Genomic DNA, 18,819 nt, shown 5'->3' with positions numbered 1-18,819 from the left:
GTGAAGCTGACGTGTGTCTGATTCACTATTTCAGGGAGGGGGCTGCTTCTCAACTTTTGGCTTTGCTTCAGAGCTTGCATTGTTGGTCAGTACGTCCAAGGTGTCCTTTGACTGGTGGGTGCACCACCGGTACTGGAGGACATACTGGAGACTCGACTTCACATCTTATTTTTATAAGGCCTGCAGCATAGTTTCAACAAGGGAAAACTATGCTGCAGTTCTGCCGAAGGGCCATGGAGGCTCGAAACGTTAACTGATTTCTTCTCCGCCGATGCTGCCAGACTTGCTGAGTTTTTCCAGGTAATTCTGTTTTTGTTTTGTTTTGGATTTCCAGCATCCGCAGTAGCTTTTAGCTTTTTGTTTTTATTTTTATAAGGTTGCTTTGGCTCTGCGTTAGTTCAGCCCCACTAAAAAGTGGTCATTTTAGTTTGATGACCAGAGGCAGCCCGGACCCTTCTTACCTTTTTTTTAAATTAAGAAAAGGGACATACTCCATTTGATGCAAAACCCTAATCAGCCTATCAGGCCAAGTGGGAACATTACATAAATCAGAGAGTTTGACAGATTTACAACAGCTAATATCAAATGCAAGTAAATCAAGCAGAGTGTGGTGTATTCCGCTAATGCTGGAGCACAGGTTAGTTATAACTTGTAACACAGTCCGTTAGAATTTTCACCAGCTCTTCGGCAGTTGGAAATCTCTTGGAATTAAACAAATGGAAGCACCCGGTCTAATCCTCTCATGCCCCGGTCAAACAAAGTGTTGTTCTGAGCTCTGTCCCTTGGGCCGTGAGGTCGACGCGCTACACACCGGCCAACCTGGACCTTCGCAGCTTCAGCACACTGCAGCACAGAGGAATGGATAAGGAAACTGTCATTCACCTCGTGTCCATTTGATGAGATGCATGGAGCAAGCCCAGAGCAACACCTCCCCATACCAGAACAGTCCTTTCATTCTAAACACGCCGTTGGAGAGTCCAACCGGACAAAAATCACACGAAACAGTCAACAATTTATCGAAAAGGAGGGCTAAATGCTTTGTGAATTATATATTTTTTCAAAAACGACAAGAAAATGGCTTTAGCAGGGTTGGTACTACTCCAATCATTAGGAACGTAACATGTGATTGTCTTCCTGCAGAGTGGCCAGCTATTTTTTGGCACAAAATTAAAGTACATTTATTATTGACATTACGTAATGCTGCAGTTCAGACAAACCGTTCCTGATTCTGCATTGAATAAGCTGGGCCCAATTTACAAAGTCGCATCCTTTTAGTGTCCACAAAAGCAAAGGCTCGGCGTCCTGTGCTTCGCATTTTGGACTCGTCAAGGCCGATCGCCAAGAGCAAAGGTGAGTAACAGCCTTTGGAACAAATAAAACAAGACGGTTAGCTTTTCAACAGTGGGTTAGAAGAATACAGCAGTTTGGAACAAATAAAACACCGCATGTTTCTGCTTTTGTGGTGGAGAGGTTCTCAGACGAGGCCAAACCCGTTCCCACCCGAAAGACACTCCCTTTACGGGTGGGGGTGGAGGGGGGCTCCCAGATTAGCGATGAGGAGTTAGGCCCCCACTGCCACCCCCAGGGAGTGAAGCTAGTTGGGGTGTTTCAAGCTTCTGACACTCCTGTTTGAGACATTGGCCAACCTTTTTTTATTTTGGCATAATTCTGCTCATAAACTAATGGGCCTTTTTTCCGAAATAATTAAAAGTTTGCTTTCGAAGATTAAATCTGAATTTAAAAAGCACAAATCAAAATGAACTCTGATTAAATATTGATCAGGGCCAACGTGCTGAATAAGTACAGGGTGATGCATTCGCAGTGATTGGCTATAATGTTTTGTCCTGCAATAGAATGCAGCATTGTTTCGAAGTTTGATGAAATCTGCAGTAATATTGTGTAAGCAGTGTGTCACACACAGAGCACAACCATCTAGAATAAAATAAATACGCTGAATGTTACAGACTAGGTCTGCTTAGAGAAGTTAATTTTATTCTGTTACCTAATCAAGCGTTCGATCTGACATGGACCCTTGTAAGTAATGCAAGAAATTAACCCTTAATAAGTCCAATAATATGTCTATCTGCCTTGCAGTTTTATTAAAGGGGAGTATTACAATAGTGGTAGTAGAGGATGTACTTTCGAAGTGAATGCTGCCCCCATGTGTATGCCTAATTAGAAATAACTTTTTTCTACCTGTGAGGGGAAATGTCAGATTTCTTTGATTCATTATTTCTGTCATTCCCCAGTCCGGTTTCAAACAGGGACGAAAAGTGCTCAGCAGATTTCCTTGCACATTTAAGGCATTGGAGTCCATTGCAAAGGTAAAATTGAGATTCCAAAATCGAGGTAAAGAGCTGGCAGTTTCCCTCATCGACGGCGTTGGCGAGGGGCTGTATGGTCATCAGGCCAAACTAACTTTGCGCAGACTGTGGGTCCAGCTAGGGAGTTGCTTTGTCCACATGCCTCGTTGCAACTATGGTGGGGTGTCTGCGTTGTGAAAGAAATATGCAGCAACCCCTCCCTGAAATACTCTGGGCAATAGTTGCTCTTCTCTCATATTTAAATCCTCCAATGCCTTTCCCCTCCCTCTGACTTCTTTTATTGATAGCCCCTCAATTCATCTGCTTGAGCACCACATTGAACAGTGTATTTACCCACACAGCTATCAGCAGACCCCATAACAAGGGGTTATTCCGTGGATAATGTTGTTACCTGACCCCAGCAAATGATCAAAAATGGGGTTGTAAAGGAAGTGATGATGGCAGGGGAGTGTTCTATAATCCATTAATCTGGGTCAGGAAATCTGATGAGCCCCACTATTAAGGTTGACTACAATAGATAACTGTCCAGTTGAGTGATGACCCGGAGATTTGTTCAGTTAATTGTGAACATTATGAATTTGGTTCTGAGAGAGTAGTCAAGGAGCATATATTAAATAAAAGAGTGTATGAGTAGAGAAGGGAGGATGTCCAAGTCACAAAATAACTCTGCTATATTTTTCAAATCGTCCGGGGACCAGGAAGGTGGGTAAATGAATTGTTGGCAGAATTGAGATGATGTTTTTGAAAGCGAAGATTTAATTTTCTTGCTAGTTTTTAACAGTGCAAAATTCAAAGTGATCCATTCCTTTCCAAAGATTCTCATTGGAAATCAGACATCAGCTGGTCAATTGGCTCTCACAGTTCGGTGATCTCAAGAGGCACTGGGCACTTTCTGATTGATTGACTTTTGACAGACCATGTCTATCCGTTGCAATAATGGTGATTGAAGACCTTATAACCCAAGCAAGCACATTTGGTTTGAAAGGTCCAAATCAAAGGCTGAGAAGAGTTGAGGTTATGAGCAGACAGAGCTTGTAACACTCCAGCCAACCCATCCAGTTCAACCAAGGGCTGAAACCAGATAGCATTGACCTGCAACTGCAAATGCTTTGACCATCACCCAAGTTGGAAAGCTTGTGCCAGGATGAAGGTTGCACAGACGTGAGAGTGGGGTCTCAAGCCAAAGGATGAAATGAGGTAAGAGGGGATAAAGGTTGAAACCCTGTCTACCTCGTTCCAAAAATAGTCCTAAGTGCTTATTCTACAGAAGTGTGAAAAATGCTAATTTCCATTACAAAACGTTCTCGTGTTCTTCGGGCAGGATTTTTCAGTTGGGACGCGGACACCGATGCGTGAAATGACGCGCGATGACATCGGGGGGTGCGTCCCAACGTCTTCACGCTGTCTCGTGATGTTCCGTTTGGCGGGCGCATGCCAGAGTTGGCTGCGCGTCTGCTGATGTGTAAAGGGCCTATTAAGACCATTAAGGAAGCGATTAAGGTAATTGTTAACGCTTGAGGTTGGCGGGCAGGCGATAAGGCCAAGCAGCCTTTGAATTTTTTTAGGAAGCCCAATCCACAAGCGGGATGAGGCTTCCTAACGCCTTTGTCAATTAAATAAAAAAAATTTCCTAAATATAAAAACATGTCCCATCTCATGTGACACAGCCACATGAGGGGACATGTGTAAATAGATTTTCAAACCATTTATTCATTAATTACAATCGTGATTCCATCTCCCTGAGGCAGCTCCGTGTCTCAGGGAGATGGAAGAGCGCTGACCCCGACTCTCTCTCCTCCTCCCCGCCGCCCGCACAGCTAGCGCTGAGCACTCCGGCTCGCATCTTACGCTGGGCGGGCTTTAATTGGGCCCGTCCACGTACAATGGCAGCGCGGACTGAGCCCGCCCGCCTGAAAAATTCAGGCCTTCATTCTTTCCGCCAGATGCTGTTTTGCTGACATCGAATCAAAATAAAATGTTGCTGCTTTTTGTATTTCCACCAAATCACCCCACTTTTTAACTTCATTTCTTTTCCTTTTCTCTCATCGACAGAGGCTGGATTTTAATTTGCTTGCTGACTGTAAATCAATTCTGTAAAAAAAAAATCAACCTTTGGCACCCTGCTGTCCCTGCACCATTTTGTCAGCAAAATCTGTGTAAATCAATGCTGGTGCTTTCCTTTCTGACCGGGGAGGCCTGGTTAATAATTGAACCTCAGTGATGCATGAATCTACAGCATTTGGGACTCATGTTGCAGGCATATGACATGGGGTGAGTTCATAATGGAATGGCAAAGCTTATTGTACTTTAGGAAAGAGAGGCATCGCATAAGAGTGCAGTCACACATTTAGAGATTGTGTAAAGCATTGACCGGGATGAAGTTCGATTAGTTAATAATGGGATTGATGCACTATTTTCAAACAACGATAATAGTAATGTTGAACAGAGTCTAAAACAACCCATCCAGCTTCTTATCCGATGTGAGCGCAAATGGGCTTGCTTTCCTCATGACAGTTTTTCAGCAGAATAATGAACTATAAAGAAGTAGCTTTTAAATGTCTCGTTTCCTTAGAATGTGGTGACATTCACCTGAAAATATCCAATCACAATGCATTTGTGGCAACAGCCCTTTAATGTTTCTCACGCCTCTAGCATGCCATTCTCCTTGTACAAATGTTGGACAGTTTGTTAATCTGATTATGTAGCTTGTGGTGTTTTTGTCAAAAATTGCTAAGTGACCTGTGGGAGAACCCAGATTCAGATATAAATTTGGGCCCAATTTTAACTCTTGTGGAAGTGACTGGGTTTTGAGTGAGTGAAAATCTCGCCCAAAGATTTTGCACTGTAGATACTTTCTATAATGGAGCAATATCAGCACATTTGTGGTGTGGGGGAGAACCGCCTCTAAATACATAAAGGGAGCAGCAAGGGTGGCAGTATGTCATGGTGTCAGCTGTGGTTCAGTTGGTAAAACCCTTGCCCCTGAGTCAGAAGTTTATGGGATTGCACCCCACTCCAGGACTTGAGTATAATAGTCAAGGCTGATGCTCGAGTGCTGTACTGTTGTAGATGCTGTCTTTTGGATTACATGTTAAACCATGGCCTCAGCTGCTCTCTCAGGTGGTCGTGAAAGATTCCATGGTGCTTTTCCAGGAAGAGCAGGGTAGTTCTCCCTGGCGTCCTGGCCGACATTTATCCCTCAACCAAGATCGGATTATCTGGTCATTATCACATTTCTGCATGTGGGATCTTGCTGTGTGAAAATTGGCTGCCAACTTTCCTACGTTACAATGACTGTACTTCTTTGGCTATGAAGTGTTTTGGGATGTCGCGGAAGGTGCTACAGGTCGAATATCCGTGCATCCAAAAACCCAAACACACCCAAAAACCGGACATCTTTTGCGCGGGAAGCCTGTGACCCGAGCCGACATGAACCTCGCTGACCAGAACCATCCTTTAGCGTGGGAAATACAGTTGTTTGCCTTACCTCGCGCCCAGCCGCCCTGAGAGTTTTTGCTTCTGACCCAAACCCTAACACAGCAACTAAGTTCAACCAACAAAATGCTGTCCCTCGGGCTAATAACGATATCTGATCCAAATGGAATCAGCAAGTATGAGTGCCAGGCCCCGGTCTGCCGGAGGCTGCTTTCCCTTGTTTCACAAACTCTCTAACGCAACACCGAGGGACCACAAAACCTTTTCTCTAACTCCTCATTACTAGCTAGGCTTCCACAAGTCACTATTTATACACCCTAACCGTATCCAATATAGTAGGCAAATCACATCCGAAAACCAAAAATATCCGACTACCAAAACACAATCGGCCTCAAAGGTTTTGGATAAAGGATACTCGACTTGTATATAAATGCAAGGCATTCTTTTCTCGATACATTATTAAATATTTACACAATTTTGCAGTCAGCATGCTCCCATTTTTGGAAAAATCAGACAGCTGGTGTACAAACATCAAACGTTTCTATGAAAAGCTGACTGCTATAATGTTCTCACTGGGTGCTCAGAAAATCCCATACATAAATGGTAGGGTAGTGATGATCTCCGCTGCCACTTGTAGTCTACTGATAGGCTAAGACCACAGGCACGTTTGATTCTGTCACGGTACACATGCTTACTGGGATGGAAACTGCTAGAATCAGGCACATCCTGGCTGGTACACCTATTACCTCTGCGCCATTCGCTGCTGTGGCTCCACAATGTCACCTGACTTAGATCCTGCCTCAGAGTTCTGAAGGAGGGTCTTTGACCGGAGACAGAGCTCTCACCCACTGGCTGGAGAGTTGGCGGGAGCCCCACGTCGCCACTTTTGGGGAAGGCCCTCCAAATTAGGTGCCGCTTAGGCACTTGATAGACCAATGGCAGGCCTTCCCCCCGGGGCCACGGACCACAGGAGCGGAAGTCCCGTCTGCTGAGAGCTGCCGGCTTAGCAGCTCTATTGAACAGCGGTGCCAGCAGGGAGGCAGTGGCTGCCCAGGGCTGCCAGGCCAGAGGTGAGCGATGGTAGGATGGGTGTCACGGGATGAGGGTTGTGGGGGAGGGTGTTGGCAGCATGGACAATGGAGTGGCTCTCAACGGGCCTCCCATTTCCCAATGCCGGGCCCCTCGATCAGGTACGGAGTGCCCTTGAATGGGCGATCTCCTGGGAGCCCCCAAGTAACTTTTGCTTCTTGTGCTCCCCACATGATGAACCCCTTGCCTGCTGCTGGATTAATACAAGTGGCACTGGGACGAGGCCCTTAAGTGGGCATTAATTGCCCACTTAAGGGCCTCAATTGGTGGCACAGTGGGAAAGCCCTCCATGGGGCTTCCAACCATGTACTTAATCGTGCAGGTGGGGAGATGGCAGGTTCCACACCCACTACCCTCCCACCTGATTAAATGAACCCCCACCACCAAACCTGCCATGGGGAGGGGGTAAGATTCCACCCGCTAACTGTTCCTCTCTCCACAGATGCTGCCAAGCCTGCTGAGTGTTCCCAGCATTTTCTGTTTCTATTTCTGTAGAAACCCTCAACCGTGCCTTTGTTACCCCTAGACCTAACTATTCCAGTACTGTCCTAGTCAGCCTCCCATCTTCTACCTCACATAAACTTAAGCTCAGCCAAAACTCTGCTGCCTGTATCAGAACTCATACAAAAAGCCATTCACCCATCACTCCCGTGCTTACTGACCCCTGTCTTGCAAGGCCTCAATTTTAAAATTTTCATCCTAGCCTTCAAATTCCTGCGTGGCCTAACCCCTTCCTATATCTACAACCCCACTCTAACCCTACAGAACTTCTGGATCTCTGCATTCCTTTGATTCTGGCCTCTTGCATAATCCCAATTTTAATCGCTCTGCTTTCAGCTGCCTAAGTCCTAACCTCTTGAATTCCATCCCTAAACGTCTCTGCCTCTCTCTCCACCTTTCTGACATTTCTTGAAACCTACCTCATCTGTTCTAATATCTTCTTCTTTGACTCAGTGTCAAAAATCGTTTGATATCACTCCAGTGCAGCGCCTTGGGACATTTTATTACCGTCATTTAGTAGTACAAAACTTGAGTATGGCTGCAAAAAAAAAAGACATGCTATCAAAGCTTTTAGTCTTGCACTCATCAGGATAGCTCACAAGAAATGACTAAACTGTAACAGGGGAACAACAATTTATACTGCATGAGAAGAGATTGCTGACTCGCCAACCAATCAGCACTCTCTTCTCATTAGGTACAAAGTGTTGTTCCCCCCGTTACAGTTTGGTCATTTCTCACGAGGCTATCCTGATGAGTACCAGACGAAAAGCTTAGACAGCATGTCTCTCTTTTCAGCCATACATTCTATGATGCTAAAGGTGCTATATAAATGCATTGATGTGGCAATGCTTTGAAATCTTCTCTGTCGGAGAACAAAGGATGGCAGGAGGTAGGGGAAAATTCTCCAGCTACAGAGGATATGGACACCAAAGACAAATTGCCTTGGTTTATCTATGGAGCAGTATGTGAGGAGAATTTGAACAAACAGAAAGGTTGTCATTGAGATGCCTGCTTTGATGGCAGGAGTCTCGCACGTTGCTCTTCCTGATTACTTTTTCTCGCTGTCAAACTCCAGGGAGAGATCATAGCAGCGGCGCAAAAAAAAAAGCATCGTGTCAAATTGTACACAGCTGCTGATCAAAGCTGCGACAATGTCTGCTTAAAGCCCATACATTATCCAGGAAAAAAAAACGTAAACCAATTGTTAAGGCATCAGAAATCCTTCACACCGTTTCTGAAGTGGAGACTTCAGGCCTTCCTTTAAAAATACAAATCCCCATCCTTTGATCAGAATTAATTCTATTCCCCTAATAGGCAGCTAATCTGCGATGTGCAGAATATTATTACGCTGATTTACAGCTGGATTTTTGGGTTCCAACAAGGGGGGAATGCATGTGTTCACCTTCCCACTGTAAGACTGGCCTCATTTCTCTTAGCCAGGCATAGGAATCAGCCTGTCAGCTTTTTGTGATGAGAACTGTATTTATTTTTTTGCTTTGAGACCAGACCCTGACTGAAATATCAGTTGGACATATTGCCCCCATTTAGAAAATAGGCATCTTTTCAAGTAACTCACTGATAGTACAAAAATAGATATTCTTTTAAAGTTTCCAGCAGGGACTAAACATAGCAGTTCTTTGCCAAGAGCAGCAGATGGACATCTGTTTAGGACCTAGCTGTAGAAGCAAGGAATTTAAAAATCTAAGAGATTAGCTGAATTTGTATCTTCCTCATGAATATTTCCATAACATTTAATATGGATTAGGGAGCGTGTTGAATAAATTCATTAAATTCAGAGCTTTTGTTCAGAACCTCCCTCCAAATTTGAAGAATGATACAGTCCTTCCAGGGCTTCCTATTCTTACAATAATCCTTTACCTGCTGGTCAAAGAGGCAGATGAATAAAGCACAAGAACGTGTGAATTAAGAGTAGGCCATTTGGCCCATCAAGCCTGCTCCACTATTCGATAAGATCATAGCTGACCTGATTGTAGCCTTATCTCCACTTCCCCTCTGCCCCCAACATCAAACCAACTCCCTTGTTGATCAAAAATCTGTCCAACTGAGCCTCGGGTAAATTCAATGACCTGACTTCCACTGTTCTCCGGGGAAGAGAACTCCACAGACTAACGACCCCCCGAGAGAAAAGAATTCTCCCCATTTCCATCTTAAATAGGAGACCCCTTATTTTTCAACCGTGTCCCCTAGTTCTAGACTTCCTCACAAGGGGAAACATCCTCTTAGCATCCACCCTGCCAAGTCCCCTCAGAATCTTATATGTTTCAATAAGATCACTTCTCATTCTTCTAAACTCCCATGGGTATAGGCCCAACTTGCTCAACCTTTCCTCCTAAGATAACCCCTTTATCCAGGGATCAGTTGATTGAACCTTCTCTGAACTGCTTCTAATGCAATTATGGGTAAAACTTTTCGCTCGGCGAGCGGGCACACGCCCGACACTCCCGAGCGTAAAGTGACGCGCGATGACGTCGGGCACGCGTCCCGACACCATTGCGCACTCGCACGATATTTCGGTCGGCGGGCGTGCACTGGACTCAGCAGCGCTCCCGCCAACAATTAATAGGCGTATTAAGGTCATTAGTAAGTTAATTAAAATAAATTTTTCGCTGCCCGTCCAACCTCAAGGCTGGCAGGGCAGGCGAAAATGCCAAGCGGCCTTTGCACTTTTTTGGAAACCTCATCCACGGGCGGGATGAGGTTTCCAAAAGCAACTAAAAATAAAATAAAAGCTTTAAACTTTTTCATCAATAACATGTTCCTGCTCATGTGATTTAGGGGACGTGTTTCATTACATTTTTATTTTTTAAAGATTTTTAAAAATTTATCTTCATCTCCCTGAGGTAGCTCTCTGCCTCAGGGAGATTATGTCACGCGCACTTACGCCCCTGCACGGAGGTCGTGCTCGCCCGGCTTGCATTCCTCCCCCGCCTCACGTTTCACCCTGAGCCAGTGTGAAATTGCCTTCCGGGCCCGATCACTGGCAGCGGTTAGCTTCCTGACTGCCCCGCCTGTACCCGCCGAGCCCTCACGCCAAGGGCAAAATTCTACCCTACAATTAAGGAGACAAAAACTGTACACAGCGCTCCAGAGGCAATCTAACTAAGGCCCTGTACAACTGTAGCAACACTTAACTACCTTTATACCCGATTCCATTTGCGATTAAGGCCAATATTCCATTTACCTCCCGAATTACTCGCTGTACCTGCATTCTAACTTTCTGTGATTCATGCACCAGGACACCCAGATCCCTCTGTACCACCGAGTTCTGCAATCTCTCCCCATTTAAATAATATGCTGCTTTTCTATTCTTCCTGCCAAAGTGGAGAAGTTCACATTTTCCCACGTTATACTCCCTCTGCCAAATTTTCGGCCACTCACCTAGCCTGGGGTGGATTTACAATGAAACACGCCGTGCTATGGCACGGGTCCCCCAAACGACAGTGGGGGGGAGGGGGTCCCAAAATGAGGAGCGAGTGATGAACTGTTAGAACTGCCATCTTTCAGCGGAGTCGTTAAACTGTCTGTTCAGCTGTACACAAAAAAAAAAGGAATCTCCTGACAGATCCTCGCCTCACTAAAACAAACCATTACAGGGAGTCGAGGCAGAACTTGGGCACGAGTCTGCACAAGTCTTTGCGCGTGTGTAACTGTGCATGTGAGTGTGCGTGTGTACGTGAGTGTGTGTGTAATTGTGCATGTGAGTGTGCGTGTGTAAATGTGCATGTGAGTGTGCGTGTGTAAATGTGTACGTGAGTGTGTGTGTGTAAATGTGTACGTGAGTGTGTGTGTGTAAATGTGTACGTGAGTGTGTGTGTAAATGTGCATGTGAGTGTGCGTGTGTAAATGTGTACGTGAGTGTGCGTGTGTAAATGTGTACATGAGTGTGCGTGTGTAAATGTGTACGTGAGTGTGCGTGTGTAAATGTGTACGTGAGTGTGTAAATGTGTACGTGAGTGTGCAAATGTGTACGTGAGTGTGCGTGTGTAAATGTGTACGTGAGTGTGCGTGTGTAAATGTGTACGTGAGTGTGCGTGTGTAAATATGTACGTGAGTGTGTGTGTAAATGTGTATGAGAGCGTGCGTGTGTGAGTGTATTCAAGTGCCTGGATACACCCTGATATGTAATGCCTTCTACTGTACCCTGGATAGCATAGCATCTTTCCGAGAGTTTAAAAAATTATCTCTCTAAACACTGTTTCAAACTATTAATACTGTGATGTCAAGTGATAGAAAATATCATTAATTAAGAGATATATAATGACATTAAACAAAGGATAAACATTTTTAAAACAGCTGATATGAATTATGCTAAATAGTCATTCTAATGAGTATTTAGTGGGTGCTGCTTTGCATTTGAAGATTTGATATTCAAAATCTCCAAGTTGCAGTTCACTGAAACCCACACTCACTGTGTTGGCAGTGTCATTGTGTCTCGATAGGGATATGACGAGAATTATTTTTCTTTTAACCTCAGCATGTTCAAAACTAAGAATAACTTTCCATTGCCACTTTGCGATACTTTTACCTGCCACATAGTTTTACTTCTGTTTTCTAATAGTCTGTCGGGTTTATGGTGAGTTTGTCTTTGGTGGTTTATGATCATGAGAACTGGGTGGTTGTGGTGGAGTAGATTTCGCTTTGTCCTGGGTGGATGAGCCTTACATATGCTGTAAGAAAAACTGACTAGGATGCCCATCAACGTAATTATAATAGTGATTCAGGGGCCTCCATGATGTTGCTCATGTTATGTTGGCGGAGATGTTGCTTTATGAGAATAGAAATGCTATGGCTTTTAATGCAAAATACACGATATTCTATAGTCAAGTTTCCTCATTTCCTTGTACGCTTATAACATTCTTGTCTTTAATGGCCTGAATTTTTCAGGTGGTGGGCAGGCTCGGGGGGGAGCAGGAGCCGATTGCCGCCCGCAATCGGCTCTGCGCCGCCATTTTACGCGGGCGGGCGGGCTCAGCGTAAGACGCGACCGGTAGCGCCCAGCACTAGCTGTGCGGGCGGGCGGGAGGAGGAGAGAGAGTCGGGGCCAGCGTGCTTCAATCTCAGGGAGATTGAATCGATATTAAAATTATTAACTAAAAGGGTCAAAAATTTATTTGAACATGTCCCCTCATGTGACTATGTCACATGAGTTGGGATGTTGTTTTCATATTTATGAACATTTTTTTATTTACTTAACCAAAGCTTTAGGAAACCTCATCCCGCTCGTGGATGAGGTTTCCTGAAAACGCAAAGGCTACATGGGCTTTTGGGTTGCCCGGGCAGCGTTTGCAATAACCTTAATTAGACCCTTAATGGCCTTAACAGGCTGATTACATATCAGCGGGCGTGCAGCCCACTCCAGCACGCGCCCACCAAATGAAACATCGCAATTCAACGCGATGATGTCGGGGCGCACACCCGACGTCATCGCGCATCATTTAATGCGTCAGCATGTCAGGCCCTCCCCCGCACGCCAACTGAAAAATTTCTGCCCAACATATTAGGATTATTCTTTCCAGATTCACAGCCAACACTGTCAGAAAGTGTTTGGAGTGTTTTTCGTCTTCCGTTTTGTTATTAGTGGCTTTTTCTGCCAGTTCCTGGTGTTTCGATGCATCTTTCAGTGGAACTTCTAGACACCAGCTTTGGTACATTCCCCACCTGCTCTGTTGTAAATTATCATTGACTGAAGTTTCATTGCAAACCACCAAAGCTTAAGAATGAAGCTGCAACTACAGCACACTGATTTAAGAGAGTACGTGAAGATAACTTTGATGGTAATTTGTTTAGCTGTGCACAGTGCTTGGCCCTCTCCATATCTCTGGTGCTGTGCAATGACAGTGATTTACCAAAATATACAACAGCAGAGTTCCAGAGGTGTGTAAGAAAGACAGAAAATAATCACCAATGGAATAAGCATGCTGGATTTTGGCTTTAGGGGAAGGGTAACTTCTCGGGTGGAGGGTGAGAAGTTAAAGAAGTAGGAACGAATAATACATGGAATGAGAGTCATAAGAAACAAAGACTGATATCCAGTGAGCCTGCGATGGTAACTGGCCTGAAGTCTACTCTGGGCTTGTAAAGATCACTTGCTACCACGGCCAGCATCCATTGATCTAATAGCGTGGAATAAATACCACACCAAGGATAAATGCAATTTTATGTAGCTTCTGTTAATAATGTGCTGTTGTATTATGTGGTTATCCTGTCATAATAAGGAGTTAATTAACAAAACAGCCACATTTAAAGACAATCTGTTCTTTCTTACCAGTGTTACTGAACCACAATGTGTAAGATGTTTAAGTTGTTTGATTGGGGAGGTGGCAGCATGGGGGTGGAGGAAGATAATCCTGAACACTTTAAGGATCATAAACTTAATTCCAGGATTCAGTTGACAAACTGCAGTTATATTTATGATGTCACCTGCGTTCAATTCCAGGCAGTGAAGGATAGAACTAGAGCCTATTCTTTACACACTTTTCAATTTTTAAAAAAACACTTTCATTTACAGAGACACGCATTACAAACACACAACACCAAACCCCACAACCACAGCTTCACTCTGCTCCTGTATATGCTCTTTTGAGTATAACCAATGAACAAAAAGGGGACAAGTTAACAAATCAAATGAAACAACTTAGGGGAGCAGTCCCTTAAAGAGACACTGTGGCAAAAAGCAAGGAGCGCAAGTGAATCCCCAGTTGATGCCAACCACCTTGAATACAATTAAACACTCAATTAACAATTAACAGCCTGCATCGCTGCAATTCTCATGACCAGGAATCTGCTACACTCTGGATAAGATAATTCGAAATCCAAATCAATTCCTGCTTGCTGCAGTAGTGCAAATCGACAGTGTAAAGAACATATCTTTTTACTTATGTTGCACTGTTATAAAGAACATATCCTTTTATTTTTCTCTATTTCTGTTGGACTGTGGATTACAATTACAATGGCTGCAGTTTGAAGGGCATGTCCACTGGAACAGTGTGAGGGATATATACAATGTTGCAGTCCTGGGACAGAGTGTGCCATGAAAGGCAGGATGGTGGCAGAAAGGAGTCCTGGACCAAAGGAGCTGCCTGACAACAGCATTTTAATTGGCTCCTGACCAGGTTACCAGGGTTTTGTGTGAGAGCAGAATAGCTCCTAGCCTGAAAGGAACCTCCTTCGCCTGTGTGTGGAAGATTCCAGTAATTCCACAATAATAGCTAGCTGGCTTTTTTCTCCTCATATCTCTATAACCTGCTCTCTCTCTCTGAAAACCCCTATCAAGAGGCAAAGGGGAAATCACTGTTAGAGACATTGAAAGGCAAGTGGTCAACCAGTGGACTAAATACTGAAAGTGCTGGAAGACCACCTCATGTCATCAACAAGAACTGAAAGAAATTTGGGAGACATCGATCAAAATCAACCCAATGAATCCTGTACACCGGAATTGGTGCTATTGAACTGTTTTATCCCAGCCTTGAAATCCATGATTTCTTTGCCTTATGTGTGTGTGTGTGTGTGTGTGTGTGTGTGTGTGTGTGTGTGTGTGTGTGTGTGTATATAGGGATTTAAGAAGGGGGTAGAGTTTAAGCAATAGTGTTAGAAGTTAGCAGTCCATATTTCATTCTTTTGCCATTAGTTAAAGACAATTTGCCCAATAAAGTTATTTACTTATTAAGTTTAGAAACCTGGTGCTCGTATTCTGTTAACCTAAATTAAACAGTTAGATAGAATTGGGGCAACCTGGTGGTTTGATCAAACTTTTCACATTTGTCCCGGTTCGGGGAGAGGCGGGGTTTGATACTACAGCGCACTATCCCCAGTGAGACGTGACCGACAGAATATTAAGTATAATGTCATGTAAAGAGGCACCATTACAAAACATGATCTGGCTTGTTCCATTTGAAAACGAAAAGGTCTGAGTGCATTCTGTTTGTTCTGAGATACACACGTTTAGTCACATTTCTGTGGTAAGGAAAAATTGATTTTTGTCTGCAGTTCCTGTTACATTAATTGTTTTACTGAATATTCTCCAAAACTAGTGGGAGATGGACATCAATATGTCAGCCAGTAAAATTACTTGCTTATCAATAGGCAATAATCAATAATCAATAGCATAACATAACAAGAGCCTAGATACCCTTTTTGGGGGCATAGGTTAGAATCAGATGGGTAGCTGCAGGTATTATGTAAACGCAAATGGAAATTGTATTCTAGGCATCTAATTTTCCATGGTTAGCTTATATGCGTAGCACGCTGGGTGGGAGTGGAGAATCGGATCTGCATAATGCTTAAAGGAAAGGAGAATAATGAAAGGTGAATATCAGAATGGGGATAAACATCCTGAAAGCCCTTTAGAACCAGGCTTCCCAAACTGGGGGTTGGGATTGTGAGACGAGATTCTGGGGCCACAGCAATGGCTGCAGTGGAACCTCCGACATTCAGTCAACAGCTGCGAGGCCCCTTTAAATCCTTGGCTTTTTAGTTGTGGCGTGAACGGCCGATGCCCGCTCCCAAAAAAAACCACTGAGAAGGTAAGTTTTTAAAAATCGATGAAGATTAGAAAACTCTGCCCCCGCCCCCACCGCTCTCTCAGCTCCCGTCGACGGGTAACGGCAATTTCGAAGCCTCCAAACAGGGTCACAGTGGAGGAAAAGTTTGGAACGCACTTGCTTTAGAAAGACTCACGAAGCAACACAGCCCATTACCAGCCTTTGCCAGGTTGAAGGAGAAACAGAGGGTGAAACAGCCAGAAACGAAAGGAAGTAGAAAGCAAAGGGGCAGGAGAGGGCCTTCGGACAAGTGTCAGAGCAAACCCAGCCGCTAACTCACCCATTTGAACGTTAGGCCGCTTTTCGTTATTAAACTCCCTGTTGGCAGCAATAGTAGATCATGAAAGTCACTTTAATAAAATGATGAGTGTGATAAATTCGTCCACTCCCTCTCTTCAGACAGGCTCGATTATTTTACAGAAAAGAATAAGCCTGCAAGTACATCACCAAAATGAAAACTGTAGGACAGCAGAGAAGATTGAACTTCCATTAAATGGAAGTGATTAGCTCCACAGTTATGTCTTGTAGAGTAACTAATGTGCCTCATTATATTTTCATAAATGATTAAACCCAATGGCGGCAACTACTAGGAAAGGTTTGGAAGCTAAAATACTTTTAGATTGCAAGCTGTGGCTTGAAAATTAATACCTCAGACTGTGGAAGTGCAGTATTATGTGGCAATGATATATTACTTTCACTCCATTAATGGCAGTGTATAATATTTATATTGCACTGCTGTGTATTGTGTGGACTTTAAGTGTAATAAAGCTCCTGTATCAGCTATCTCATGTGGAGTGATGTACAAGTGACAGGTTGTCAATTTTTGCCTAAACTGTTCCTTCCAATCCAAGCCATCCTTCCAGAGTGTTGAAGATGGGGAACAAAGACCTAGTGTCGTCTTCGGATGGAGTGGGAGTTAGAGGTTGGGAGCTGGGGGCAGGGGGCAAGGGGCTGGGGGAAGAGTTAGAATAGGGTGCCCAAATGTAATTTAGTCCCCACGTCAAAGTCATACATTCGATTCTTATTTCCGCATTGTTATTATAAACGTCTATGGCCACTGGAAGCTGCTGGTGTGAACTTGTCGTGCTGTAATGACACCCTCACGCCATCGGTGGCACTAGTGCGCTTCCAAGGAAGGAGGGCACCATTACAGCATGGCAAATTTACATAGGCACTTGCCATTATCAAGGTGGGCACGAGTGTTTATAATGGGGAATGTTCACGAGGTGTAGGATTTTAAACATATCACTAGCAGGACTCCAGTGACAATGCGCACATGCTCAGTTAAGACCAAACATAGTTATCAGGTAAAGCACGGTTAGCGAATGAGGGGATAATTGGACTGGGACATGCACTGATGGCATTCAGGCATCATTTTAAAGTCATAAGTGTAGACAATAAAGATGAATACCTACACCACACATTTTGACCTTATTTTCACATTTTTGTTTATTGGTTCCTGCACATCCTCATCTATAATCAAAACTGCCATGTGGATAGAATTGCACAGAATCTACACCACAGAACCAGACCATTCAGCCCAACTGGTCCATGCTGGTGTCTATGCTCCATATGAGCCTCCCCAAACCCTTCTGCATCTAAACCTATCAGAATATCCTACGACTCTTTTTTCCCTCGTGTGCCTATCGAACTTGCCCTTAAATGCATCTGTGCTATTTGTCTCAACTACCCCTTGTGACAGCTCCTGTCTGGGTAAAGGAGGTTCTCCTGAATTCCTTACTGGAATTATTGATGACTATTTGATGGTCATGACCCCACAAAGTTGTTGCACTGTATGTTGTAGCTTCCTACAAGCGAGGAAAGGCTGACGGGAAGCGTACGTCAATTGTGGATATAGATTTGTGGAACTCACAAGAGACCAGTGTCAGTGTGTTACCTTGATAAACATGCATTACGCTTTAATTATCCAATTCATTTTAGGCAACTTTGCAATTGCAGAAAGAGATGGCCCTTTCCCCACTTGAGCCCGCACTGGCAGCAAACTAGGTGGGCGCCTAGCATGGCAAACTGTGGGGCGCGGCAGAAGACTGAACGAATTATTCGTGAAACTACGTTAGTAAACCAACAGGCTTCAGGAGTGGGAATGGAAGGCCCAGCTCTACTGACATACATCCACATATCCTGACGTGCATATAGGACTGAATTTTATGCTCCAAAAACAGGGCTGCTGTAATCCCGGGGAAATGTAATATCCAGCGTGATGATGTCGGGTCGCGAACCCTACTTTGTTACACTGGCGCGCAGTAATACATTGGGCAGACGGGCTCCGAAATTGGCATGCCTGTCATATTGAAATATCTAATGGCCATTTAAGCTTGTTAGCAGTCCGGTGGACTGCAATAATGCGTCCCTGGTGCCATAACATGATACCTGCATGTGAACCACTCTAGGTGGGAACCTCGTTTTTTTTTCATTGTCACTAGAAAGCGTGAATATAAATACCAGAGATGGATCTATACCTGACTTTAGCAGGAGAGACTGCCTACAGTCATTTCTCTGGGAGATCTTTGATGTGCCTGAATGTTATCGGGAGTGTACCTCATTACATCGTATGCAAACCTGTTGGCACTGTAATCTATCATCACTGCACCATTGGTGCTGAATCCAATAAGAGAAACATCAATTATCTGGGGGACACATCCTCCAATGAGGGGGGAGATTAAGGAGAGGGAGGAGGAGAGGGAGGAGGCCAACTGACCAGGGGCAGGAACCTCACGATGTGGAGGAAGGAGGCCAAACTGCTGAGGAGCAAGGGGCTGCTGAGGGCAGGCTGCAGCCAGCACAAAGACGCAGGTGGAGGCCATACCCATACATACCATATGGTGTGTATTGGGTGTATATGATATATCTACAAATGATGGAGTGACAGTGCATGCGGAGACTTTGGC

The 18,819-nt window shown here is 44.4% G+C and overlaps 1 protein-coding gene across 9 annotated transcripts in view; it reads left to right on the top strand.

The window, feature by feature from the left end:
* Positions 1 to 18,819, top strand: part of aatkb (apoptosis-associated tyrosine kinase b) — a 302,389-nt gene that overhangs the window by 188,271 nt on the left and 95,299 nt on the right. The window contains exon 1 of one of the 9 annotated variants that reach the window (XM_078571180.1): positions 1,340 to 1,350. The exons of 7 other annotated variants lie outside the window; for them this stretch is intronic. The gene's annotated coding sequence lies outside the window, so the exon portion shown is untranslated. Of the gene's footprint in view, positions 1 to 1,339; positions 1,351 to 2,763; positions 3,522 to 18,819 lie in introns of those variants that run through there. One more of the 9 variants, XM_078571179.1, reaches the window with a different exon arrangement.

Source organism: Cetorhinus maximus, chromosome 24 (assembly GCF_964194155.1).
Source record: "Cetorhinus maximus chromosome 24, sCetMax3.hap1.1, whole genome shotgun sequence".
Classification (NCBI taxonomy): domain Eukaryota; kingdom Metazoa; phylum Chordata; class Chondrichthyes; order Lamniformes; family Cetorhinidae; genus Cetorhinus; species Cetorhinus maximus.
The sequence above is the reverse complement of the archived record's forward strand: the minus strand, read 5'-3'. Positions and strand labels throughout refer to the sequence as shown.